Source organism: Triturus cristatus, chromosome 6 (genome assembly GCF_964204655.1).
Source record: "Triturus cristatus chromosome 6, aTriCri1.1, whole genome shotgun sequence".
Classification (NCBI taxonomy): Eukaryota; Metazoa; Chordata; class Amphibia; order Caudata; family Salamandridae; genus Triturus; species Triturus cristatus.
Window position 1 is genome coordinate 931,295,972 of NC_140589.1, and position 27,421 is coordinate 931,323,392.

Sequence of the window (27,421 nt, forward strand, 5' to 3'; positions counted from 1 at the left end):
GCTTTAGAGCCCGTTTTTGGGCGAAAAGCGGCGATAATATTATCGCGTTGTCAGCAAGGACACGCTAGCGCGTGTTTCCTTGCATTAGCGCCCCTTGTCAGCACGCCTCCCATCAAATCGCTAATGAGATGCAAAAGAGGCTTGCCTGACGAAACACCATGGGAAAATATCGCTTTCCCAGCTTCGTCATATTAACGAGGGTTAGCGATATTTGAAATCACGTTAAGTATGCCTTAACGTAGGATTTTAACGTCTGTTAAATTCCTGACTAAGGCATACCTAACATGGGGGGTGGATTGTGTGGCTAAGACCACAGGCCCTATCACCAAGGATATTGCCGTTTTCCATGGAACATCGCTGGAAAACCAGCGATGTTCCATGGAAAACACAGCTATCACTGGAATAATTATCGCCTTTGCTCTATGCGTTGTTGATACAGTGCTAGCTTGGCGATAATTTCCAGCGATAGCCGGCGATAAAAATCCTCATGCTAAGAGCGGCCAGCTATAATTATCGCTGCCGCTTGATAATAGTCCCCCCTGGTTCCCCCACTTCAAAGTCGGCTGCTCTAGCCTTTAAGCCACATCCCCTTTTGCTATTTGCCTTACATGCTTTAGTGTGCCCAGTCACAGAACGCAAAGTGCTATTGGCTAGAAACGCAACATGTGCTGCAGGTGACAAGGGCCATATTCTAACTACACCAAGTGATAAAATACATCTATGTTTGGTACTCCCACTTTCGCCCCTCCCTTGTGAGGGAGTTTATTCAACAGACTCACTAAATGTATGCTTAGTTTGATTGGTAAACGCTATGACTGATTGCTTCCAATCGTGATACAGTTCTCCAACTCCATATGTGACATAATCTTGCATTTGAGTAATTTGTCTTTGTTGAATGAAAAGGCCAGCGTTTCAAAACTCGTGCTTTCACCATTTTTTGGGGGGTCGGGGATGGGAGGTAGAAATGAATGGGGAAGGGGTTATGAGACTAAAAATGCAGAGCTGGCCAAAATCCCACTGTTCAACTAACGAATTTGGCATATGTCGGATGGATTAGATTTTGTTTTATCAGAACATTTGCGCCCAAGGACAGCTTGCCCTGTGCATATCTCTGACCTTTGTCAAATGTTGTCTGGCAGGATCAGATGTGAGCTGTGTAAAACCTTGACTAAGCTGCTTTTGTGTTCGCATCAGCATCAGGAGAGTGGGACGGGGAATGCCGTTAGCTTTTTAAACCAAGACACGGTGTTCTGAGCCTGTCAGTGGTGGCTTGAGAAGTTATTTTTAGGGGGAACAGAAATTGGGTCACAGATAAAACTGAAACTACTAGGGCTGCCTTTACATGGTGTGTGCATACAGAAACACACCGCACACACCCACACAGAAACCCATATATGTAGCATGTTTATTACATGTACACGTTTGATTAAGAAGTTAAAATCTGACTTGTATGTGAGTTTGTGCAGTTTGTGCATCTATCTATCTATCTATCTATCTATCTATCTATCTATATATATATATATTCACTGAAAAAACCATAGGTTTCAGGGGCGTTATAGTTAGCTGGACTTTTCACTCGTACAAAACCATAGAAATTTTCCCGTTATAGTTAGTTCAGCTAGCTATAACTCGCGCGCCCTCAATGCACTGCTGATGACGTCACATATTACATCACTCATGACATGGAGCGGGGGCTCAGGCATACGTCCTGTCTCCGACGTATGCCTGAGCCCCGCTCCAAGTAACTTGTAACTCGGAATCCATTTAAGGTGAGCGGAACGAACAATGAGGGTGTCCTTTTGGTCCGTACATACACGATTGGCAATGAGGAGACTAATGCATTCCCCTGTCAATAACTTACAGAGAATTGATTAACACTCCTGGAGGAGACAGGACGAACGCCTGCGCCCCTTCTTTAGTTTTCCTGAAACTAGACTGAAGAATTACAACACGACTGCAATTCATCACTGGGTGAGTCGGCATTAGCGTATAGTTAGCTCCTACCTGACCAAATAGAGCTAGCAATGGGTGCAGTGAAATTACTTTCCACTCCCTCCTTTCTCGTAGAAATAACATGGTATAGGAGATCCTTGCTCCTTGATGAACATTCACTTAACTGAGAGTTTCGAACACGTCCCATAAGCGACCTTGGGCCGTCTTAGGTGAGTTTTTACCTTAACATGCCGGATTAATCTCAGCAATTCCCGCTTTTTTACACACACCTGACCATACACCTTGCTATTCTACAGGCTGTCACACCCTCTCTATGTCCTGATGAAGACCCGCATTGACTAGACAGTTGTGCGCTTCCAGGGTTGAAACGTCGACATATACCCCCCGGACCAGTAGAAAGACTCTGCATAAAGACCCATTTACTCAACCTGCAGACCTATTCGATTACCTGTTTTTCTGGCCGTTTTAAACTTTCACAATCACTTTGTATATATTTTGTACCCTCACCACATCACTGAGCACCACATGTAACCTTGTCATGAAATTCTTTACTTGTTTTCGTACTTTGACAGCCATTCAATTCAAATTGGGTATTTATAAATGATGTAATTTATAAAACCTTGAATACCCTCTATGGTCTCATTGTGTGTATTGTTTTTGATTTAATTGCCTTTTCTTGTGAATAACTCAAGGAGTGCTTCAACAGTTTAAAGAAATTATTCATACCCGACAGAACCAACTGTTATCTTTGTATACTACTGCCCAGGTTCTGAGGGATACTGGGTTACTCCATTGCTTTTTCGATTATGTTAAAAGCACAGCGCTATGCCATACATATTATAATCTGGGATCCATATCTTTGTCACAGTGCATATGCAATGTTACACTACCCAGCACATATTTTATATTACAACTTTAGAGACTACTTAGGTTATACAACACTGCCCTGTGCATATTACACTCCAAGGCGCATATCACATAGCAAGCGCTAGTGCCTGTGCTATCTCGCGCTCTCCAATGAATCTGTCATTGCGCACAATGTATTGCATATTATATTTCAAGGTCCGGTTCATCTTATATCACACTTTTTGGTGCATAGTTTATACCATATACTATATCTAGTTTTCATTTTCAATCGTGCTCTCAGGACTATGTTCTATATAACACTGCGTCCACCTACCCTTTTCACGGGCATTACATTTTGCGATGGGGGGTGGAGGGTCAGGGGATGTTTCTGCCAAGTGAGCCCGGAGTCACAGTCCCAAACGTCCTCTTCTTCCTGAATAAAAGTGAGATTATGCTGCATACTTGTTCATATTTTAAGTAGTTCGCACAGACACACATTTTACAAACAATAAAGTTCCTAATAGCCACCTTCTATGAACAGTTAGCTTGCTGCCCCATCCACCTCCTCCCTATCCTCTGTTGTCTGAATCCATGGACTAGCCTCCTCCCTCCTGCCATACATGGTCTGATGTGCTGCCACTGCCCTCCATTTAGCATGATGTACCAGTCCACTCCTCCTGCCCTCCATTGCCCAATTCTATGGCCCATCATTGACCTCCTGCTTAGCCTCTGTGCTTAGCTTGCTGCCCCTATTCTCCTTCCCCCTGCCCTCCGATGTCTTTTTTGCATGCCCCTGCTCCATCCTTTTTGACCACCATGTTCCATGGACCTGCCACTCCTATCTACTCTGATTGTTCTGTTGAGCTCCCCTCCCACCTGCCTAGCATTGTCAGATGACTGTAACCTGTCCCTGCCACCTCCACCCTGCCTGTCCACATGCCATGCCCCTATCCCCTTCCTCCTGTCCTCCATTGTCCATTTTACTGCCACACCCTTCTGCCCTCCCTGGTCTGTTGTGCTGCAACTGCTCCTCCTGCCTGCCCCGCGCGGTCTGTTGTGAGGCCCCTTCCCCTGAACTCTCTTGTCTGTGCCCAGGTCCTGACCCTCCTTTCTATCCTCCATGGTCCTTTGTGCATGCCCCTGCATCCTCCTTCTTGCCCATCATAGCCATTGTGCTGCCACTTACCCTCCCGCTTGCCATGCATGGTCTTCTGTGCTGCCATGGCCCCTCCCACCTTCCCTGTGTTGTCAGCTAGCTGCTCCTGACCCCCTCCCACCTTCCCTCCATGGTCTGTGTGTATGCCATCATAGTCTCACTGTTGCTCTCCATGGTGTGTCTTCTTTCTAGTGCCCATCCTGCCTGACCTCCATGGTCATCTTGCTGCTCCTGCCCTGCCCCCTTGCCCCCAGCCCTCTGTTTCCATGTGCAGACCCCTATTCCCTCCCTCCTGGCTTGTCGGTTCCATTGTAATGCCCCTGATCCGTCCCTCCGTCCCTCCTGCCCTTTATGGTCTGTTATGCTGCAGCTTTCTCTCCTGTCTGTCCATTATGGTCAGCTAGCTACCATTGCCTCTTTCCCCTCTGTTGTCTGTTGTCCATGTGCATGGTCCTGTCCCCTCCTTATTGCTTTCTATGGATTGTTGTGCTGCACTCCCGTCCCGCATGCCCTGTGTGGTGTATTGTGCTGCTGCAAACCCTGATGCCTGCCCTGTAGGGTCAGTTTGGTGCACCTCTCAATGTCCCTCCTGTCCTCTGTTATCCGAGTCCATGTCCCTACCCCAATTCCTCCTGCCTACCATGATCCAATGTACCATACTTGCAAACATTTTGAACTTGGTAAGAGGGAGATTTTGAAATAAAACTGGGGTATTGATTTTCCCCTTTGAGTTACATTGAAAAAGAGAAGATTGTAGACAGGAAACAGATCAAGTAAAGCCCATTTGAGCTTAATAACATTGGACGTTTCCTGGCTGAAACGGGTCTGTTGGCATGTATGGTTGTATGACCGCTGCCTCTTCCTTCTGCCCACAATGGTCTATTATATTGCCACAGCCTCTCTTGCCAGTCCTGTATTGTTGGTTTGTTGCCCCTGCCCCCCTTTCCACTGCCCTCCATAGTCTGTTGTGCTGCCACTGCCCTTCCTGCCTGCCTAGTTTGGTCAAATTGTTGCCTCTGCACTCTCCTACCTGCCTTCAATTTTCAGAGTCCGTGCCCCTGACCTCTGCCTCTCAACAGTATCCCAATGAACAACTAGATTGCTAACATTCTATATTTATTACAAAAGTGTGGAACGCCTGACGTCATCTTGATGTAATCAAAACTGTAATGCCTAGAGCATTTCCTTTAGAAATTACATATATGAGAGGGTCTTATTTGCATCAAAATTATGGTTAGTGCTCTAAAAAACTAAAATGAGGACATGTTTTCTGAGTTTTCAAATAGCGACAAAGAACTTTTACATTATTTGTAATCTTAGTTTTTTTATCCAGTTGACCACTTGATTAAATGTTGCATCCAAGGGGAGAGGGTGTGGTGTTACTTCCAGAGCTGCAGACTTTGCAACTGGGGAACCAGGTTGGAGTTTCTGCTTCAGCTCAACATTCTGTGATTCTGGTCAAATCACTTAATCTCCCCATGTCTACAACCAAAATGAATTTGATCTTGTGTGATGTAACCGATGCTCATGTAAAGCACTCCAATACCTGACAAGTCTGCACTATATAAAACTGCAAATACACAAAAAATAAGTGTTTTGCACACTTCTGTCATTGGGCTACATTTGGGCTACATCTGGGTGATATTTGGGCTACATTTGGGCTCTTTTGTCTCTGGTGGCCATTTTAGGAGATTTATTTGTTATGAAGTTTCCTAATTTCCTCATTTACTGCAGTCTCCTCAGTAGGAAATGCTTTCAGTTTTTTACTTTGATTCCATCAAGAAGGTATTCAGATATGTCACACATTTGCCATAAATTCTGAATGTTAGCACTCTAGTTGCTCATTAGATCACTGTAGTAAAGCTACTGCTCACCACGGAAGTCTGCTGCTAGTATTAGAAGTGCATGTTTCGTTTCAGTCTGCATATCAGAATTTTTTAATGAAATAGAAGAGGATTTGAGAAGTCACTCAAAATGTGCTCTAATTTTTCTTTCTTCAGCACTAATCATAATTTCTATGGCAAAATGAACCCCCTCATTGTGTTCCTTTTTAAATTAAATGTTTTAAGTGTTACCAGTTTATTCCAATCAAGATGGCTTCAGGTGTGCCATACTTTTGTCATAAGTAAGACAGTAAGCGCTCTAGTTGTTCTTAAGAACACTCTGGGACATTCTGTCATTGGGCTATACTTGGGCTACGTCTGGGTGATATTTGGGCTACATTTGGGCTCTTTTGTCTCTGGTGGCCATCTTGGGAGATTTATTTGTTATGAAGTTTCCTAATTTCCTCATTTACTACAGTCTCCTCAGTAGGAAATACTTTCAGTTTTTTACTTTGATTCCATCAAGAAGACATTCAGATGTGTCACACATTTTCCATAAATTCTGAATGTTAGCACTCTAGTTGCTCATTAGATCACTGTAGTAAAGCTACTGCTCACCAGGCAAGTCTGCTGCTGGTATTCAAAGTGCATGTTTCAGTCTGCATGTCAGAATTTTTTTATGAAATAAAAGAGGGTTTCAGAAGTCAAAATGTGCCCTAGTTTTTCTTTCTGCAGCACAAATCATAATTTATATGGCAAAATGAACCCCCTCATTTTGTTCCTTTGTAAATTAAATGTTTTAAGTGTTACCACTTTATTACAATCAAGATGGCTTCAGGTGTGCCATACTTTTGTCATAAGTAAGACTGTTAGCGCTCTAGTTGTTCTTTAGAGCACTCTGGGAAGCTGCAGTAGAACACAAAGGAATCAACTGACAGTCTCTGCCCTTGTTGGATGTACAGGTTTTACTGAGAATGTCAGACTTCATTCTTAAATGACTGAGAAAGATAATGTGAATTTACAGAAAATATGCTCTCAGTTTAGCTTATAGATCACCTTCCAAACCTCTGTGGGAAAAGCATGAGAAAATAGTTTTCTCTCAAACATGGTTCATGATATCACAGCAGAAGGCTTTTTCACATGGTAAAATCACCTTAGTGCACACCACAATTCCTAAAATGAGTATGGTACCATCAACAAATGATTTATAATGTAACTAAAGTCTTAAAACCTTCTATTAACTGCAATGCTTTTTAATGAGGTGCTATCATGTATATTGGTCCCAAGATGGCTGCCAACACTTCTTGGATGAAGTACTGACAGCCAATCAGATCTCACGATGAGATGTGTCGTTAGGCTCCGCCCAGACATGTATGTGATTTTACTTTTGATTTTCTCAGGAACTACTGAACAGATTGACACCATATATGCAAAAGGCACATCCCTGAGTTGAGGACTACCTCTCTGCCAAATTTCAAGTAATTCTGTTCAGCCGTTCGGGCTGTACCTTGGACTAAAGGTCCCTATGGAAAATTGCATGGGAAAAACGTGTTTTGGGACCCCCCTTTTTTCTCAGCCCCCGCTTGACGAATCCCTCCGAGACTTTCAGGGGCGGAGCGGAGCGCCCCACCTATTTTGAAAATTTCGCGAGGATTCGTCAACCGGCGCCAAAGTTATTCCAAATAGAATGTTGCGGATTTCCTATGGAAACACTGTCCTAACTATAACTATCTACTGGCGACCGCCAGTAGATAATATAGATAGATATATATAGATATATATAGATAGATAGATATATATATGCATATATATGTGCACACACACACACATACAAGTTAGATTTAAACTATATATATATATACACATATATGTGCATATTGTATATATATATATACACACATTCACCCACACACACACACACTCAGTGAAAAAGACAAAGATTACAGGGACTTTATAGTTAGGACATAGAATTTAAAAAACTATAGTGGTTAGGCTCAGATTACACACACACAAATCCATAGAAATTCAGCAGTTATAGTTACCGGAGCTGACTATAACTTGTGACACCACAATACAATGCTTATGACCTCACATATTACATCACTCATGACATGATCAGAAACATTACTGATGACATCACTGATAACATCTCAAATGACATCATCCAGTGATTGTGAATGTTTTCTAAAAGTTCCTAAGCGTTAAACATATATACCAAGGTACCACAAAATTTCAAATTTTTTGTGTAATACTAATTAGTGATTCAATTTTTTTAACATATAATATGTTTGTGGCTGTGTGACTGTGTATCTGTGTGTGAGCGGGTGTGTGAGCAACGGTATGAGTGAATAAGTGTGTATGTGAGTAGCTGTATGGGTGACTGAATGGCTGTATTAGTAGCTGTATTGGTGAGTGAGTGGGTGTGTGAGTTGTATGGATGTGTGAATGGGAAAGTAAGTGGGTGTGTGGGTGTGTGAGTGGGCGGGTGAGTTGCTATGTGGGTGACTGAGTGGCTGAATGAGTCACTGTATGGGTGAGTGACTGGGTGTGTAAGTGGCTGTATGGGTGAGTGAGTAACTGTTTGAGTGGGTGTTTGGTTAACTGAGTGGGTGTGGGAGTTGCTGTATTGGAGAGTGACTGTGTGAGTGACTGTATGGTTGAGTGAGTAGACGTGTGCATGGTAGTATGGATGTATGAATGGGTTTAGAAGTGGTTGTGTGGGTGTGTGAGTGACTGTTGGGAGGCTGTATAAGTGAGTGAGTATGTGTGTGAGTGAGTGGCTGTAGGGGTGAATAAGTGGGCATGTGAGCTGTGTATGTGACTGTATGCGTGAGTGAGTGGCTGTGTGAGTAGGTGTATTGGTAAGTAAGTGGCTGTGTGAGTGGCTGTACGTGTGAGTGAGTGGGTGTGTTAGTGGCTCTGTGGATAAGTGGGTGGGTTCATGAGGGATTGTGTGGGTGTGTGAGTTGGTGTGTGAGTGGTTCTGTGGATGGAGTTATCAGTGATGTCATTTGATCTGTCATCAGTAATGTCATCATAGACGTCACTGACTATCTCATGAGTGATGAAATATGTGAGGTCATAAGCAGTGCACTGCCGGGGCGTAAGTTATAGTTAGCTCAGGTAAGTATAACTGCTGACATTTCTGTGGTTTTGTGTGTGCATAATCTGAGCCTGACCATAACGTCTCTGTAACCTTTGTTTTTTTCAGAAAATGTCAATGGTTTTTCAAATTCACTTTTCAAGTATTATGTGACTGTAATGTTTAGTTTTTTGAGTTAATTTCTAGGGTTTATTTTTAGTATTAAGTATACTACAATTTATTTTGCTTGTTAATTGAGTAATATACATATTTTTTCAATATACTTTATGTACGGTTTAAAAGGTGAAAATCAGATATCTACTTAATGTAAAATATATAATGTTTTTGTTAATGTAATTAAACAACTTTTATTTTTTTTAAACTATTTTTTAGTACTGCTTTACTTCCGCAGCCAGCGAAAATATAGACAGGCCCACAAGTAGTCTATGGTTATTGATTGCGATCATGTGATGTATGTATCCGCGATTTGTGAATTGCGGATTCGCTAAAATGTTTGCAAATTATTTTTAATAGATAATCCCTCTACTTTCATTAATAACATCAGTGTGAACATATGTATAAGTATATAAGGAAGCACAGATCAAAATGGAATTAAAAAATAGGGAAGTATTATTGGAACACAGTAATGCTAGCACTGATGCAGAACAGAATCAGACATCAGGTGAGGTAGCAAAAAATGAGACACCACGCCTCATTACTACGTATATCAAACAGGAAAGACAAATAAAGGCCATTCTTAATAAGAATTGGCCGATAATTTTAACTGATGCTGTACTGGCACCTATGCTTCCTTCCAAAGCTACACTGACTTTTAGAAAAGCAGTATCCATGAGAGACCAGTTGGTCAGAAGTAGCCCTGAATTGACAGTTAAGGGTACCTGGCTTCAGCCCAAACATGGCTTTTATAAGTGTGCCACATGCAGAGCGTGCAAGTTTGGTGTAAATAAAACTCACTATGAGACTCCGTTTAGTGATGTGAGTATACCAATAAGGGGTCACTATACTTGCCGCACAGAATATGCCATTTATGTGCTGACTTGTACATGTGATTTAAATTATGTCGGGAGTACCAAATTGCAAGCACATGTACGTATCCTGCAACATCTGAGGGCACTAGTAAACAACTATGCATCTTACCCAGTGGCACGCCATTTCAAAGCAGTACATGGAAACAACTTGAATTGCTTAAAATATTACATAATAGATGCCATTCCAGCCCAGCGACGTGGTGGGAATAGAGAGCGCAGATTGCGCCAGTTGGAAACTCGCATGATTATGGAGTTTGACAACAAGTCCCCAAATGGTCTTAACACCACGGAGGACTTGTATAATTTCCTTTGAATATGAAATCTCAGTAGCCATATTAGTAAGTAGAGTAGAAATAGTGATTTCCGTATAAGATATTTGGTTTTGGATTGGGCTAGTAATAATGATATTGCAATGTGTATGTAACAGCCTCATGAGCACATACTTGAAATTTATAAATTATTTGTTTTTCTGAGTATATCAAAAAATTGTCTTATAAAAAAATAACACCTATAAAAATACATATAAATCTATAGAAAATGTGCTTTTTTAGAAAATAGTTGTATTTTGCACTTTTTACACTTGACACTTTCTTGCACCATTGCACAGTATTGCGTAATTTTGCACACAATAAGCACATAGGTACATGCAGAAGAACAAGTAATAATGACAATGCTGCTATAATTTGATTTCATCAGGATGTACTGTTACATGTGGATTCCACATTTGCCTAGCTAATTTGCACATTTAATGAGTATGATATCATACTGTGACTTCATTGTGGTGATAAATGGTTTATTTTATATAATTGCATTCATGCAGGAATAAGATTCATATGATCTTTAATCAATGATTTTAGTATGAAATAACTATTTTACAATAATGATGTCGAAAGCGATTTTTTATATATATATTTATTGCATATTTATTCATAAATGTGTATTAATGTCACAGATTTTGAATTGAACTACATATGCAAACTAAGGTTGGGCAATATCGATCGAGCAGAACTACAATATTGACTTTTTGTGCACAGTTACAAATTTCGTATTTATACTTATATTTGTATTTAGCCTCCAGGCAATAGCTCTGCTAAAGTACGGTGTAACGCTTTTTATAATAATGCTTTGTTCAAAAACAAGTGCATTTAAAAGTTTAAATTTTCAGCAACAGTCTTTCTTCTGTATTGTTTGGGGTCACATGATATGCAAATGAATAGAGAGAAAAAGAAAAAAAACGTTTAAAATGTCTCACCGTAAGCCATTTCCGCATGTGATCAAGGCCGTTTTACCAGCCGAAACGCATCATGACTACGATGTGGAGAGAATAAAAAATCTTACCGCACATAAGAGGAGTTTGTGTATTCCTTCTCGCCGTTCTGGCGGTTGAGTTTCGCGACTTCGCGAATCAACAGACTGGAATTGTGATTATACTCAATGACACACCCAAACTTTGCCTTTAGATTGGGCATATAAGGACCCAACCCATGTACATGTAAAACCACATCCAAAATAATTATTTATCCAGTGTACTCTATATCGGAGGATTTAGAAGCATTGGTGCTCTGTTTTTTGTTCACTTTTGTGAATAATTTGATAGAATGGCTGAAGTTTCATCTTCTGTCCAGGATGAACATCCAGAACCTATTAAGGATGAGGTGGTGCAAGCCAATCAGATCTCAGGATGAGATCTGTTGGCACCGCGGATCCTCTGTGGCTTGATATATACAGTTTTATTTCCCTTAATTTTTCCAAAACTAATGAATGAATTTACACCAAAAGACAAAAAGCACTCTTTCTGGACGAAGATGAAGCTTTCTGCCAAAATTGGTGTAACTCTGTTCGGCAGTTTGGGCTGTAGCTATGTCTAAAATTCCTGTGGAAAATGAATGAAGAAAATATGTTTTTGGGAACACTTCTTTTTCTTGGCTTCCACCTGACACATCACCCCAAAACTTTCCATGTGCAAACCAGTAAAAAAGTAGCACTTTTTTGGAAAGTTTTGTGAAGTTTCATTAAACTACGCCAACGTTATTAGCAACAGTCAGTCAGTCAGTCAGAAAACTTTATTTCGGCTGTCAGCCATAAAAGTTCATAATACACAATAAAACACAATAAAACAAATACAAAAAATGTAAGAAGATGTTACAGAAATACAAAAAGGAATAAAATTTGAGACATATGAGCAAGCACATAAAAAAGAGCACAATATTTAAGATGAGTAGTGCCGCAGGATTTACCTTAATACAATAATAATCGTCTTCTGATTAGCCACATTGAAAATAAAAATTTGGCAATCACTGTGACAAATAAGGGAGAAGGATCGTACTTCAATAACCTAAACAGGTCTCTATAGTTCCTAGCCCCCATGTTTTTTGCAAGCTGGATTATCCATTTTCTACGGGGGATTTTATAGGCTGCACAAAAGAAAACGACATAAACCTCCGATTCTTCGAGGATACCACACCCAGGGCAGGGCTGTCTGCTAACTCCAGCCCAGTTGTTCGTTCTCGAGAAGAGAGGGAGAGAGCCATGCCTAAATTGTATAAATAGTTTCTTGGCAATAACCGGGTGGATCAAATCTAGTGCAGGCTCAAAGCTATAACCATTTTTGACCTCAAGGAATACCGACTCCTCAGGTGTTAGCCCGAGATCTTCTCTCCCAATTGCCCTCAGTGATTTTTTTACAAATACTAACCAAGGAATGGCACCTGCCTTTGGAATCAACAGAATAGATCTTAGTTCCTCCCGAAAGTTTGCAAGTTCGGGAGTGGTCCATAGTCGGCGCCAATACATTACCGGTCTTGAAGAGACCAGGTCCGCAATGGGTTGAATGCCCAGGTCCATCCTAAGCGGCTGCATAGGAGTGCTCATGGGGAGTGCCAGTAATTGTCTAATAAATTGGTTTTCTGACTTAGTTAAAATCTGGACTGTGTTATGGCCCCAAAGTTCAGCACCATAGGCCACCAAGCCCCTCGCCTGTACTTTATATATCTCCACTAGTGGGCTAATCAACTTTAATGGGCTATTTTTGTACATTTTTAAGATTCCCCCGGTTATCTGAACAAATTTCAAGTTCACTTTTGAAATCTGGGGGCCCCAATTCATCTTATTGTTGAGGGTCAAGCCCAAATAATCAAAGATGTTCACCCGTTCAAGGTGGAGACCATCCAGTTTAGGTGCGGGGCGATTTGTAATGTCTGCGTTCAAGACCATATATTTGGTCTTATTCACATTAATGACTAAGTTCCTTTTCCTGCAAAATGAAGCAAAACCATCCAGGATTCTATCCATTCCCATGGGAGTCCTGGACAGAAGCAGGGTATCGTCTGCAAACATTAATGCAGGTATTTTTCTACCCGCCAGCCTAGGTGCATCTATATCCTTTAGGGCCAAAATCTCCTCCACCAGCCCATTTAGAAAGAGGGAGAAAAGAGTTGGGGCTATTAGCAACACAAAAACACTATTTCCTATGGAAACACAATCCTAACTATAACTACCCTGTGGCAATGGACACTGGATTATATACACATGCACTTTCATATTCAAATGAAAACATAAGCAAATGTGAGCTTGTGTATTGCCTCAAACAATCGATGATTTGCAGTAAAAAGTAGGTGGACAAATTATGTGTGGCAAGGTTCCGTGTCTTCTCTTTCTACTGTATCATTTCCCAGCTAAGTCATTATGTGTGGTGGTGGGGCCCAAAGGGGTTTAGGGGGTTAGAACAAACCGACCTGGTGGGCCAGAACGTGGGAGTGGGAGGGCGTCTAATGGGAAACTGTTAGAAGTTATGTTGATAACCTACTCAAATGAATGCCTTTCTATTACAATTGCACCATGCAAACTGTTTTTGTATCAATAATATAACTCTGGTTGGGCCTGCGTGCACATACCACAATGCTCCTACTAGCATGTGCTAGCAGTACGAAAACTACCACAGTGAAATGTTTTACAACAACTGCCTAATACTTTATGGTAATCAATAAAGTTTGTTTTATTTTAAATTAGGGGGTTAGGGCATATGAAGCTGGGGTATGAACCCCATCTGCCCCCTATAGAAATATCACTGGAGCATGACATCTATAAACACCAGTTGTCCACGCCAGTAATGTAGCATGGGTGCCATGTTCCCTGAAGCAAGCAAGGAAAATTGATCCTTCTTCTACCGGTTTGCTAGTAAAAGACAGATGTAACCGAGGTGCACTCATGGCCCAGTGCCATTGCACCTACTGCTTTACTGAAAACTATTCTGCTGGTGGACATCTATTGACACTTTGTATAAATATTGTTGTTCCACATACATAGAATCATTTGGGGACATCTATAAATGATATAAGGAAATAAATCTAGGAACGTTTATTTCTTCGTTAACTTGCATTGGAACTGATCAAGTTTTAAGTGAGAGAATGCTAAAATGAGTTAAAAAATAATAATCTAATACATCTGAAATCCTCTGCCTAAATTGAGGATGTTATTTTATGAGCTGTCATTATGCTATTTGTAATCTTACACTGAAGAGACTAAAGCATCCGAACAATATTAGATGATATATTTTTCATAAGAATGGGCAAAATTGCAATTTATTTGACAACATTTTCTGAAAATAACCTGAAAGTTCAAAACAATATCTCTCTCAGCCACTGTTACTCTATTCCCATGAGACATTATCTGCTCAAACTAGTCCCCTAAAAGTGAAAAAGACATGAAATTTCGTGCCCCTGAAGACTTCTGAATTTAATAATTTTTGGAATATTTCCCATCAATGAAAGCAACATATAACCTCAGTCTAATTGTCAAGGAGCATAACTGTTCAAGCAACATTCATATTATGTAAGGCAATTTTACAAAAGAGGCATAGCTCCTGGTCTGGGTTTTTATTTAACAGCCTAATGTATTCTGGGAGTTGTAGTCCAATTGAACTAACACACCTTAAAATATAATATATAAAAAATAAGTCAAGGATTGGAACATTGCAACAGAGTCATCTGTTAACCTTAAAAACCTGGTAACTTAAGTACTACTGGAAACACATAGGATAATGTGTGCAGGGGGCGGTCTAGGTGTTCTGCTGGCTAAGCATCAAACTTTGTTAATTCCTGTCAGCTATCAAACAGCCTTTTAGCTGTCTGCCAAATCTAAAATGGCACAGGTTGATAGGTTCACTGTTATTTTGACCTGATTATGCTCATTGCACAACACTGGCACACAGCTACCTTCGGCTTTGTGCTTGGTCACAGAGAAAGCAAGTTGAATGCCCAACCTCGATAAGCTATCGGAGTGGTAGGGGTCTGTAAATTCTGATCATAGCACAACCAATATATTGATCAGGAGTTAGAATTCTGAATAAGGTGGAAAAGCACTGCGCCCTGCAATTTCGCCTTAGTAAAATTTGGCAGGTGAAACGTGCCGAAATTTACTGGGTGAAAACAAAGTGGTAAATTTGATACAGGCAGAATTCAGCAAGGATAGCTCTAACTCTGCATGTAAATCCTTAATTTCCAGCTTTTATAGCTTCTTATGAGGGAGCCAACCTAGCTTTTTAACCTTTAGAAAGTTTTTTTTGTAGACTTTGTTTGTGATAATCTGACTTTATTGGGTTTTGAAGTAAATGTTAACAAGACACATGTTTAGGATATCACAGAGAAAATACAGCATATGACCACATACAGACTATTAAATTGCGCACTGTCATGACATAAAGCAACACCAGCTCATCCCTCCCGAATCGTAACCCTAGGGTAATTGACAAAGCCATTTCCCCCATACTCTACCATGTTTCAAAGGACAACCCTGGGCTTCATAGACCAGTTTCTCTTGTTGTGCACACCAGTCCACCACCCGTCGCCATTGTAAGAGTGTAGGGGCGTGGGGGGTTTCCAGCGAGTGGCAATGTCTCATTTGGCGACCATAAGGTCCGTACCCAAGAATGAGCAATTGGCTCTAATTCCTCAAGAGCCATCAAAGCCTCCCAACGAAAGCCCCAAGGAGGCAAGGGGGACTTCCCATCGCAGCACATTGGTTGGTTCACACACCGCTGTGAACCAAAAGACTTGAATTCTGGGACACAACCACACCATGGGGTAAAAATCGGCGGGCTCAGCTCTTCAAAGTTGATAAGTGGGTTCAGGGAGGAGACCTGCTTGGAGTAGTCTAAAAGGTACGTGCCATAAAGGTAATATGTTTGAATCAGGCACAGCTTGGAGGAGATGGCAATGAACCTTGGTACCGTCAGTGCATCCCGCCAGTCGTCCTCAAGAGAACTCAACCAGTCCTCCCACCAGGTTCTAAGGTGGTCCAAAGTGCCTGGGGCATTAATGATTAATGTGCTGTAGATTTAGGAAACCCCACCCCTGCCCAATGCACCCAAGAAGAGCTTGGCTTTCAGCGGACTGAATTCCGGGTGGGGATCGGTCTGAGAAATATGGGATTGAAGGGCTTGTCACAGTTGAATGTATTTGTAGAATTGTGTGTTAGTAAGAACATAGATGTCTTGGAGTTCCTGAAAAGATTGCATATGTGTCCCTGAACATATATAACCCAACTGCGAAACACCAATCAGATCCCATTACCCAAAGCCCCACAGAGCCGCTGTCTCATGCAGCAAGGTACTGTGCCAGAGGAGTGTTTGTTGCGTAAGTGTTGTGTTCCAGCGTGTGTGGCATAGGGCGGTTCTCCAAGCCAGGAGGACTGTTTTTATCATCAGGGGAGTACTGTGTGGGAGCGGGGATCCGTAAGGCGTGGCCAATATATGGGGAAATCCTAATAAGGTTAACCCCAGTCTGTAGGTGGGATCTGATCAATCCCCAGGTGAGAGGCTAGGACCTAGAGGTATAGATTGGTAATGCCTAGGCCGCCATTGTAAGGGGCTCATTGGCAATGTGTAACAACCAGGTGTGGCCTGGATCCGTGCCACAGAAAAGAGGTCAAAACCCTGTCCAGGGCCCAGAACCAAGTCCGCGGCACAAGGAGTGGGAGGTTCTGAAAGATGTTTAGAAATCCCTGTAGAACCATCATTTTGTAAAGGGCTATTCTCCCCATTAAATTCAGAATGAGGGATTGCCATTTGATGAGGTCCTTTTTGGCTGTTCGTATCCTGAGATTAAGGGACCAAGTACGTTCAGGGTGAAGTGTCACCCAGATACCCAAGTATTTAAAGCTAAGATCAAAGATGGGAATAATGTCCTGCTAGTCAAAGCCGTCCCAGGTTGGGCTGAGTGTACCAAAACTGATTTGGAGGGTTTCACCCAGAGACCGGAGGCCTCCCCAAAGCACTAAAGGAGGTGAAGACAGAGAGGCCCGCTAGTCGTGGGGTCCCCCAGATAAAGAAGACCGTCATTAGCATACAGGGCTATGCGATCCTCATGACACACACTCTGTCTCCATCCACACAGCTGAGCATCGTTACGTATGAGTCAACGGTTCAATTACCAGCGTGAAGAGGAGTGGGGACAACCCTGTCTAGTTCCTCTCCCAATGGAAAAGGCATCGGAGAGAACACCATTGATCCAGACTCATGCTGTGTGGTTGGAATATAAGGCTTGGACAAGTCTGCAGAAACGGGGCCGGGCCACTGCCCATACCAATACTGGTCATAACTATCCCCAATCCACTGCATCAAAAGCCTTTTTGAAATCAATGAAAAGTAAGGCTAAGTCGGGTGGGAGAAGATGACAGTGAACAAGGGCCACGTGTAGGTGCCAGAGGCAGTGTCTCGTGCTGCTGGTCAGCAGAAAGCTGTATTGATATGGATGTATTAAGGCGTGGTGGAGCTGTTTGAGACGGGTGGCTAGCAGTGTTAAGAAGATTTTGACCTCACCATTGATGAGGGATATTGGGCGATAGTCAGCACATGCCACAGAAGGAGACTGCGTTTTTGCGCTCACCGCAATCGTGTCGGTATCTACCTTTGGGGGAAAGGTGCTCTTCTGCGCTACCTATTCATAAAGAGCCAGAAGTTGAGGAGTCAGGATGACACAGAATGTTGTATAATACTCTGTGAGGAAGCCAATTTTTCCAGGGGTCATTACCGAAATGGCCGCTCCAGTTTCCTGAGCTGTGAAGGGCTTGTCCATCATCCGAGCCTCAGACTGGGATACGCGGGGAAGGGGTACGTCGTTAAGGAATTGGGAGGGAAAGTCAGAGCCCCCTCAAGGAGATGCCATGTAGAGGCTATGGTAGTAGCTGGCAAATGTTTGCGCTATCTCTGAGAGAGTGCATGCGGTGTTTCCCAGTACATCAGTGATCTCAGGCAAAATTCGGTTTGCCTGCTGACGGGAGGCCAACCAATACAGTAGCTTTCCGTTTTTGTTTCCCCACCAATGGTGGCTCGTCATATGTATTTGGAAGCCTCTAGGTATTGGAGATGGACCTCCTCATGTAAGAGGCCCAACCATCTGGCACTTTTCACATGTGGGTCAGCCGCATGGCTGCCCTCAAGACATAGAGCAGGGGCTTCCAACTGGATAATCTGGAGGGAGCTTGCAGGCTCCTGCGCACAAATCTGCTGACATTACTGTGGGAATGTGTCTGCAATTCAGTTGCGAGGGCCTGAACATGTGGGCTTGTCCTGAAAATACCTTGCATTGAGCTGCCGCATGGAATGAGGACCGTCCGTGGGGGACCCAAGATGGAGTAGGAGAGGAGCGTGGTCGGATAATTCTCAGGGGAGAATCTGCACATGGGAGATGAAGCGACAGTCAAGTGCAGGCATTGATACCAGGTCTATTCGTGAGTGGGTGTGATGTGCAGCCGAGGCATGTGTGAACTGTGAACGGGTGATGCCAGGGATGCCATAGCCTCCACGCGTCGCAGAGACAGAGGGCAATGACCCAGTCCGAGAGGTGGCGAGCCTCAGCACTAAGGGATACAGAGGGGGGGGTGTAGTATCGGTCTCCGGGACGGGAACTCCATTAAAATCTCCACCTATCAAAGGTGACCCCTGTGGAAGGTCAAGGATGATTTCGGTAAGGTCGCAGAGAAAAGTATGTAGAGCCATTGGGGGAAGCATAAATCCCTATTTTTATTTATTTATTTATTCAATGGTTTTTATAGCGTGAACATGATCCAAAAACTTGGGTGTCAGAGCACTTTACAGTTCAACAGCATTCAAATTCAGATGAAATCCCAATCTTTAGCACCTACTACAGTGAATAGGTAATCATATAACAGTGACATATTCTAAAACTTACACATAACACACAATTTAAGATTACTAGACATCAACTAGAATTACCGTTAATACAAGTCATGTGACACTTAAATTTCAAAATAAAATAACTACTGAAAATTACTAGGTATCCACAATGGTTGGAGTATTGCAAGACAAGTCCAAAACGAAAGTTGATTGATCCATGTAAGTGACATTAGACCTCATCCCTATTGACGGGAGCAGGGCCTTAAAGTTTTAACTGCGCTGATTGTAGACAGTAAAGCCCAATCAATGAAGGCAAACTGGCTTGCACAGTCCATAGTTTCATTGTTCTGTGATTAGCAGGCCCTTAATCCTGCTTACAGTCGCCTACTTGAACGACTGTATGTAGAAGATCAAAGGATTGTCAGTAGGTCTTGTACAGAGCCCTAGTATTGACCGCTGTTTGTTATGGGAGGAATTTACTCATCAGAAAGGACTTAGTCTCCTTCTTGAATCGAGGAGCGTAGGTGATCCTTCTAATATTCGGTGGGAGTGAATTCCAAATTCTTGGTGCAGCTTCAGTGAACGCTCTATCATATGTTTACTTCTTCCGGAAGAAAGCTGGTTTCAGTAAAAAATCTCAGGCACCACTAGAGGATCTACTACCTCCAGACAACGTAATTTTCTGGGCAAGGTAACATGGAGTTGTGTGGTGTGGTGCCTTGTGTGTAATACATGCAATCTTTAGCTGTATTCTTGCCTCGTACGGTAGCCAATTTAGGGATTTCAGATGTGGAGTGATATTGTCCAATTTGTTTGAGCCCATTATAAGTCTAGCTGCAACATTGAGACAAGATTTTAGGGGAGCTTTTGAAATCTTAGGAAGACCTGACAGAGTTGAGCCACCATACTGAATTCTTGATATGACCAGCGTCTGGACTGCCGATTTCAAGTCATCTGTATCAATAAACAGCTTCAATTTTCTAAGTTAGCTCAGATGGAAGCGGGCATTTTTTGCAATTGTGTTGATGTGGGTACACATGTTTAATACCTTATCTAGCGTGATTCCTAGAGACTTAGTTGAATCTACAGAATCGGGGAGACGTTTAGAGCAGTGATCATCTTGGTCCATTCCTTAATCCTGGTGGTGCTTTTAGGAGGGGAGGTCAGAAGGAATTCTGTCTTCTGCGAGCTAAGCTTAAAATGATTGCAAGATAGCCATTGCACAGTCTTCTGTAGTGCTTGGTTCATTACGTTGATCTCTTCCAGTGATATAATATTTATATACAGCTGAGTGTCATTTGCATACATGTAGAAGGAAATGTTAGCCTGCTGTAATACTTCTGTTAAGGGTTTGATATACAGATTGACAATGGAAGGTGATAGCTTGTGGTTCACCAGGAATCTCTGCGATCTGTTCTCTAAGAAGGAATAAAACCATTTTAAGACTGTTCTCAATAAGCCCATCCTGTTCCCCAGTCATTCTAAAAGTTTGGCATGATTTACGGTGTCAAATGCAGACGATTGGTCTAGAAGGACAAGGAGAGAAGTTTCATTACAGTCAAGAGCAAGAAGTGCTCCATCTACTATGTGCAGAATAGCTGTTTGCGTACTGTGATCTGGTCTGCACCCTGACTGGCAATTGTTTAGTAGCTTAAATTCAGTAATGTGTTGGCCCAATTGTTGTTGAGCGCATTTTTTTAGTACTTTGGCTAGTAAGGGAATGTTTGTTACCGGCTGAAAGTTGTTAGGTTTTCAGTCGTTTTTTTCAATAGAGGGATGACCTGGCCAGTTTTCAGACAGTCAAGAAAGTACCCTTGGTCTAGTGAAGCATTGATTATCTTAGTCCAAAGTGGGATGACCATGCGGTTGATTGAAGGCCAACATTTTGCGGGAAGAGGTTCATTGTAATGGCTGTTCGGATTCAAAGTTAGTATGGTTTTGGGAATGTCATTCTGGTTGTATAGTTTGAAGGTTGACCATTGAGCATTATTTTTAGGCATTGTATGTGCAGGTTGTGCTGGATGCTCCTCTAGCGTACCCCTTAGATTCAAGGCTTTGTTAGCTGTATTCTTGAGTTCTCTCTCCAGTGAGCTGGCTTCAGCTGTAAAGAATGATGAAAATTCTTCACAGCTCAATTCCGATTTAGATGTTAGGAGGGAGGGTTTGGCCTGTTAGTCTCAGTTTCCGTCTTTCTTCATTAAGAGAACCGTTGAACCATGGATTTTTATCCTTAACCTGCATTCTTTTAAGTTTCAGAGGGGCTATTTTATCAATTAGTTTAGACATTGTAAGATTGTAATGATCCATAAGCTTGCTGATGTCCTCCACTTCAGAAGGAGGTTGAAGTTCACTCTCACAACGTGCTGTCAGACTCTCCATGTTCAGGCACTTAGTGTCTCTGACCCACTGCATGGGTTTGACTAATTGTGAGGCTGTTTTCTTCTTTCAGGATGGTATTTGGAAAGGGATGATGTGGTGATTCCTATGAGATTGATTGTTTGGCCTTCCAGGGTTCTGGTAATTGCAAGAAAGAGGGATCTTTAATGTTGCGGGAAACAGTCATAGGAAAGGAGCGTTGCAGCGAAATTGCCACCCCCAGGGACCCGTTCGTGTTTATCTTGAATGAAAGATTCTGTGGTAGCCTCTGCGTGCCAAAAAGGGACAGGTATTACCAAAGAGATGGGTCTTTTGGAGCACTAAGACCTAAGGAATGTATCAGTGTGTGAAATTCAGGACCGCATGGTGCTTCACACGGTTAAGGAGACCATTAAGGTTCCAGGACAGTACCTTTAGAGACGTCATCACAGGGATAAAAGAGTTGGTTTGTTGGCGAGACCCGAGAGTTTAGTGTGTTCGGTCTCACCAGGCAAGCAAAAGGGCATGTCCGTGTTGATCGCTAGACAGTCCTTTGTCGGGTCACAGTGCATGAGATAATGCGGAGGTGTGTGTCTAGATGCATATATGAAAAATGCATTTGAACAAACAAAACAAAACTAAAAGCAAAAATAACATCCGACTGATACCCCCCCCAATGTGCCCTCACCCCACACTTCCACCCCAGAAACATCTGTTGCCTTGAAAGAGAAAACTAAGGTAATAAACAGTCTAGAAAATGGGACCAGAGTGGTAGGTCATGCCTTAATCTAGGATAATTGGTAGCCATTAAAACATAACTAGCAAGTTTCAATAATAGATGCCATGGTGCCCTGAACAAAAACAGTTGATGTCATAGGAGTCACAGGGTGGCGCTCCTAGAAAGATTTGTATCTGTGAATTGTTTGGTTTGGCTGAGTCACCTTTGCGTTGATCTTCCAGATCCAGTTGGTGGACTGCTGCATCGGTGGAATGGAGAGTGTGTGCTGGGGGTAAAGGTTGACCATGTGCTTGAAGAGCTGGTGAAAGGGATTTGGAATGATTATTGCGGTGACTTTTTCAGGAACGAGTACATTATTGGCGTGGCTTGGACGCCATTGTTGTCCCAGTAGGTTTGAAGTTTGGATCCCCACGGCAGGTCCCCAGCTTGCATACGACTGAGTGCTCCTCCGTGAGCCACAACCAGGCAGCCTCTGTCGTGTTGAAGAAGTGAGACTTGCTGGCATGGATCACCTGTAGCCTGGCAGAGAATTAAAGTTGGTACTGAAGTCCAAGTGCCCGGAGATTCTGCTTAACCTTCAGATAGGAACTGCGTTTCTGTTGAATCATCCTAGTGTAATCAGGGAAGAGAAGAACCTTGGCGTGCCTGCATTGGAGTTCCGGGTGTGAGAGTGCCACTTGAAGGATAGCATCCCTATCCCTGAAGTTAAGGAGACGCACGATGACCGTCCTGGGAAATGTAGCCGGGGCAGTTTTCGGGTTACTGCCTTGTGGGACCTCTCTACTGTGAACCAGGAGGACAGTTGGTCTGGATGCATCTAAAGATTTGATCCAGTTTTCAAGATATTCAATGACTTGCTGTGGTTCACTTTCTTCCAGAATGCCTATCATGTGTATGTTGTTGCATCTGGAGTGGTTCTCAGCATCTTCAGCATGGCGGTGCAGTTCCGTCATGCGCATAAGGAGGCTGGACACTTGGGTTTTTAGAGTAGTGTAGTGTACTGTGGACAAGTGTAGGCTTAGGTAGCAAACTCTGCTCCACCAGTGGAGTTCACTGAGTTTTTGCAACTCTGTGCTCCGCTTCCAGTGTGGAGTTTGGCAAAAAAAACTCTGCCTACACGTCGACAAAGTGGAGTTTTTAAACTTTATTGCCGTGCTTACACTCACAGCCCGTTCTGACATCCTCTGCTAGTCCACTTCCGCTCTGAGCCATTAGTTCAGGTCAGCCTACCTGTCTCCCAACATGAGATCTGCGGTAGTAGAGCGCATACGCGCCCACCATTTTGCTTGCCCCCGGTGGATAGCTGCCTGAGCAAACACACTATCACAGCTCTGGCGCAGGCACAAATATTTCAACAATGGCGATTGAGGCACCCGGGGGTTGCGGTTGTAAGCTGGTGGTGCATCAAAAAAAAGCCCTATGGAGCATGGAAAATCGTGGCATAGACATGTGCTCAATAAAGAGGCCACTCAGCAGCAACATGCTGAATGTTCTAAAAGCAAATGGTGTCAACCGAGGAGGTGGGCAGGCTTAGTAGTGAGGAGGACCCACTGTGATGCACCGACTCCAGAGGCATCGTTGATCTTGTGGACAGTGGCTGGCAGCTCAGAGGATATAGGGCAGCTGTCCCCTAGATGGAGCAAGGGCAACAGTGGTGCGGCCCCTGGGCATGGATTGTAAGGAAGAGGGCTGCTCTCGGGTCTACTGTGCAGCATTGCCCTCTAAGAGGTGGGGAAGCAACTGAGACAATAGAGCGACAGCGTGTAGTATGGGGTGACTGTCTGACTGTCTTGGTCTAGGGCAGTGTCTCAAACGTTGCTGATGGCTGCGCTGCTGTGGGGGGGCACTGTGAGTGCATTTCAGTCGGCGAGCACAGAGGGGGTGCGGGGCTGGGTTACGATGCATTTTAATCGATATTCCCATTTCCCGTGTTGTTGTTATTAGGCCCGAGTGACATTTCAACGCACATGGAAAGCCACAGAGTTTTGCAGAGTTTTTAGTTAACTCCACGGAATTCTGTGTGGTAGAAATCCGCAAACTCCGCCCACCCCTAGATAAGTGGGACTCTAAGGAAGAGGGCTGCTCTCAGGCCTACTGTGCAGCATAGCCCTCTAAGAGGTGAGGAAGCAACGGAGACAATAGAGCGACAGCGTGTAGTATGGGGTGACTGTCTGACTGCCCTGGTCTAGGGCAGTGTCTCAAACGTTTCTGATGTCTGCGCTGCTGTGGGCGGGCTCTGTGATTGCATTTCAGTGGGCGGGCACAAAGGGGGTGCGGGGCTGGGTTACGATGCATTTAAATCGAAATTCCCAGTTCCTGTGCTGTTGTTAATAGGCTCGGGTGGCATTTCTTCGCACATGGAACGCCACGGAATTTTGCAGAGTTTTTAGATAACTCCAGGAAATTCTGCGTGGTGCAACTCCACAAACTCCCCCTAGCCCTAGATAAGTGGGACTCTGCCTCTGTGATCCTGGCCATAGCATTTTGGAGGTCTTGGCGAAGTAAGGCAACATCAATCCGCACCTCTCCAATCTTGGCTTCTACAGCGGTCTGGGAGGACTGAATGGTTCAAAGAATTGTGGCAAGGTCTCTGTCCGATGAAGGTGGCTTCTCCGCACCAGCGCCTCCATTGTGACTGGTCCCCGGTCCTGAGATGTATTGGTCCATACAAGTCTGGGAGGTCGCCAAATAAGCGGATATGTCTTTTCCCATATTGACAAAGTGAAGTCACCACTCCGCACTTCCCCATTGGAGAGCCGGCTCACTTGCCACACCACTGCGGCAGCACGAGCAGCCAACCACTAGGAAGCAGAAACCATCACCCCTAGCAGAGGTATTATGGTGGTCCTGAAGTTATTGGGCTGGCAAATACTGGTAAAGCCAGATGGGGGTAGAACTCATTGTCCACTATTAAGTCCAGGTATCGTCTATGGATGGATGGGCAGGACCACAGCCCTTGGGCCAAGATGCGTTGTCCTGTTAGGAGGGCAGAGTGTAGCAGCAGGAGAGCGTGGTGAGTGACAGTCCCCACAGCACCACAGGAGGAGTGGGGAAGATAGCTGCCGCAAAGCACGCTACCTGGAACTCAGGGCCGGGTGCCAGGGGAGGAGTTCACCAGTCTCATGGCCCACGCACTGCCATAAGGACCCATCCCTCTAGGTGGCATGGAGCAGGAGAGTTAAGGCCCACTGTGTGGGCTAGGAGCACATTGACCTTGGGGTCAATGTGCAGGTGCTTGCAGGATTGGGCCCGTACCTGTGGAGGTGAATGAAGGCTGGAGTCCCATAAGTTGGATGCAGCCCATGTGGTAGCCTGTTGCCACTGGCAGTGTCCGCAGTCTCATGTGATGCAAGGAGGAGGCAAACAGTGGGATGAAACGCCTGGCCTGGAGGCCACACAGAAGAGGTACGGGCCCTGGACAAATCAGGCTCGCTTCTTGCGTAGGAGGGCTGATTGGAGTGTGTGTACAGGTCCATGCAAAAGTGGCACCAGAAGCACAGATAGGAACGGAGGGTATCGCCAGGACCTGCAGCTGCTATTAGGACCCAGCCAAGGCATCTCACAAAGGCCTCCAGCCGATTCCATGCATCGGGGGAGGAAGGCACATCGCAGGCCTAGCAGATCTCCAGCACGGGCGAAGGGCCTGTAGTGGAGTCCAGCTGGCCCTTGAGGGGCCCAGGCGACCCCCCCCCCCCACCAAGTGATTCCCTCACCACTGTGCTGAGGGGACATTTGAGGGGACATTTGAGACCATGGGGTTGTGATCACAGTTCCAGCAGCCACCGGTCTAAGACTGAATAAAGTGCAGGCTGGTAGAGAGCAGTCCCGGAGGTCCACAGTAGTCAGGCTGGCCAAGGGGTGCCTCGGGCCGATGTGGCAGCAGGATCACTTCATTTCTGGCTCACAAGGAGCGGGTGGAATCAGGCCCTGGCCCAGAGCATAGGAAATTGGCTGAAATTCTAGTTGACCAATTACAAATGGTTCCGACTTGACCCAGCTGCTGAGTGAGGAAATATTTTCAATACTAATTATTCACAACTGTTGCTGTTACTCATTTTTGATGCTGCTAACTAGCATTTGCAAAGCCAATAGGTCTGGCTTGTTTCAGTAGTAGGTCCATTGTTGTCTTAAATGTATGGATGCAATGAAAGAAAACTCACAGAGAACCCCTCAAATACTGGGCAGGTCATTGGCTGTGTGAAGCACAGGATTTTAGGATTTTTTTTAGCCATGCCCCTAAGTACATTGTCATGTTCATTGTACATTGTCATGTCAGGATCCCAAGTTATACTTCTTCAGCCGTGCACCTTTTACAGGAGACCTATTTCAGGCAGAGACCTTCCTGACTAACAATAGATAAGATGTGCGACCCCCTTCCCCCGTCGGCACTAGATATGCTGCTATATTATCAATTAAAGACCTTTTGTAAAGATAAATTTCCCACATACCCCCCCCCCCCCCCCCCCGCAACCAGTACATGCACTCGAAAACATATTGAAAAATGATACTGGTAAGAAATTAATATCGCGGATTTACAGCACGACACAGCGCTCGGCCCCGGTAGTGACTCCGTTGGCCTGTAAAGCGTGGGATCAAGACCCAATCAAGCATTGGCATAGCCAATAGGTCTCGCCTTTGGGACCTTATAAGTATTTAGTTATGCAGCACAATATCCTTACTGCAACAACATTAACTGTTGCCTTGGCTAAACACTTATAAGGTCTCAAAGGGAGACTCATTGGCTATGCCAACGCTTGTTTTACCTTGGCCAAGCCCCTCTTCTCTCCTTCCTTGGGCAGGAGGGGATTGGGAGCAGGGGTTGAGGTCTGACTCAGCCTTGGACCATTTGCCTCACAAAGGACGGGCTCCGAGTATGGGTGTGTTTCAGAAACATCAACTTGTTCTTAAAGCTTAATGGTCATGAGCTACCAGTCACTTAAAGAATCTTTTCAGCTGATACATAAGGGAAAGGCCTTAGAAATGTAAGCAGAGTGTACCACCCTGCTGCAGGTCGGTTTCATCCATTGTGAGGGTTTATAAAACCATGGCTATATGTCCCTCTCCTCTGAGACTTCAGTTCAGAGGCTGTAAGTCAGAGCCGAGGACAGGCCCTTCAATCACAGATCCTAAACATTGATACTATTAAAAGATGGTACATCCTGTGCCTCTTTCATAACCTGCACTGCTGGTGCTTTGAGTGCCTAAGCATTAAAAGCCTGTACTCTTGCTCGTCCTCAAAAGTGGCCTTTCCCAAGTTATTTATGGTTGGCTCTACAAAAAATGCA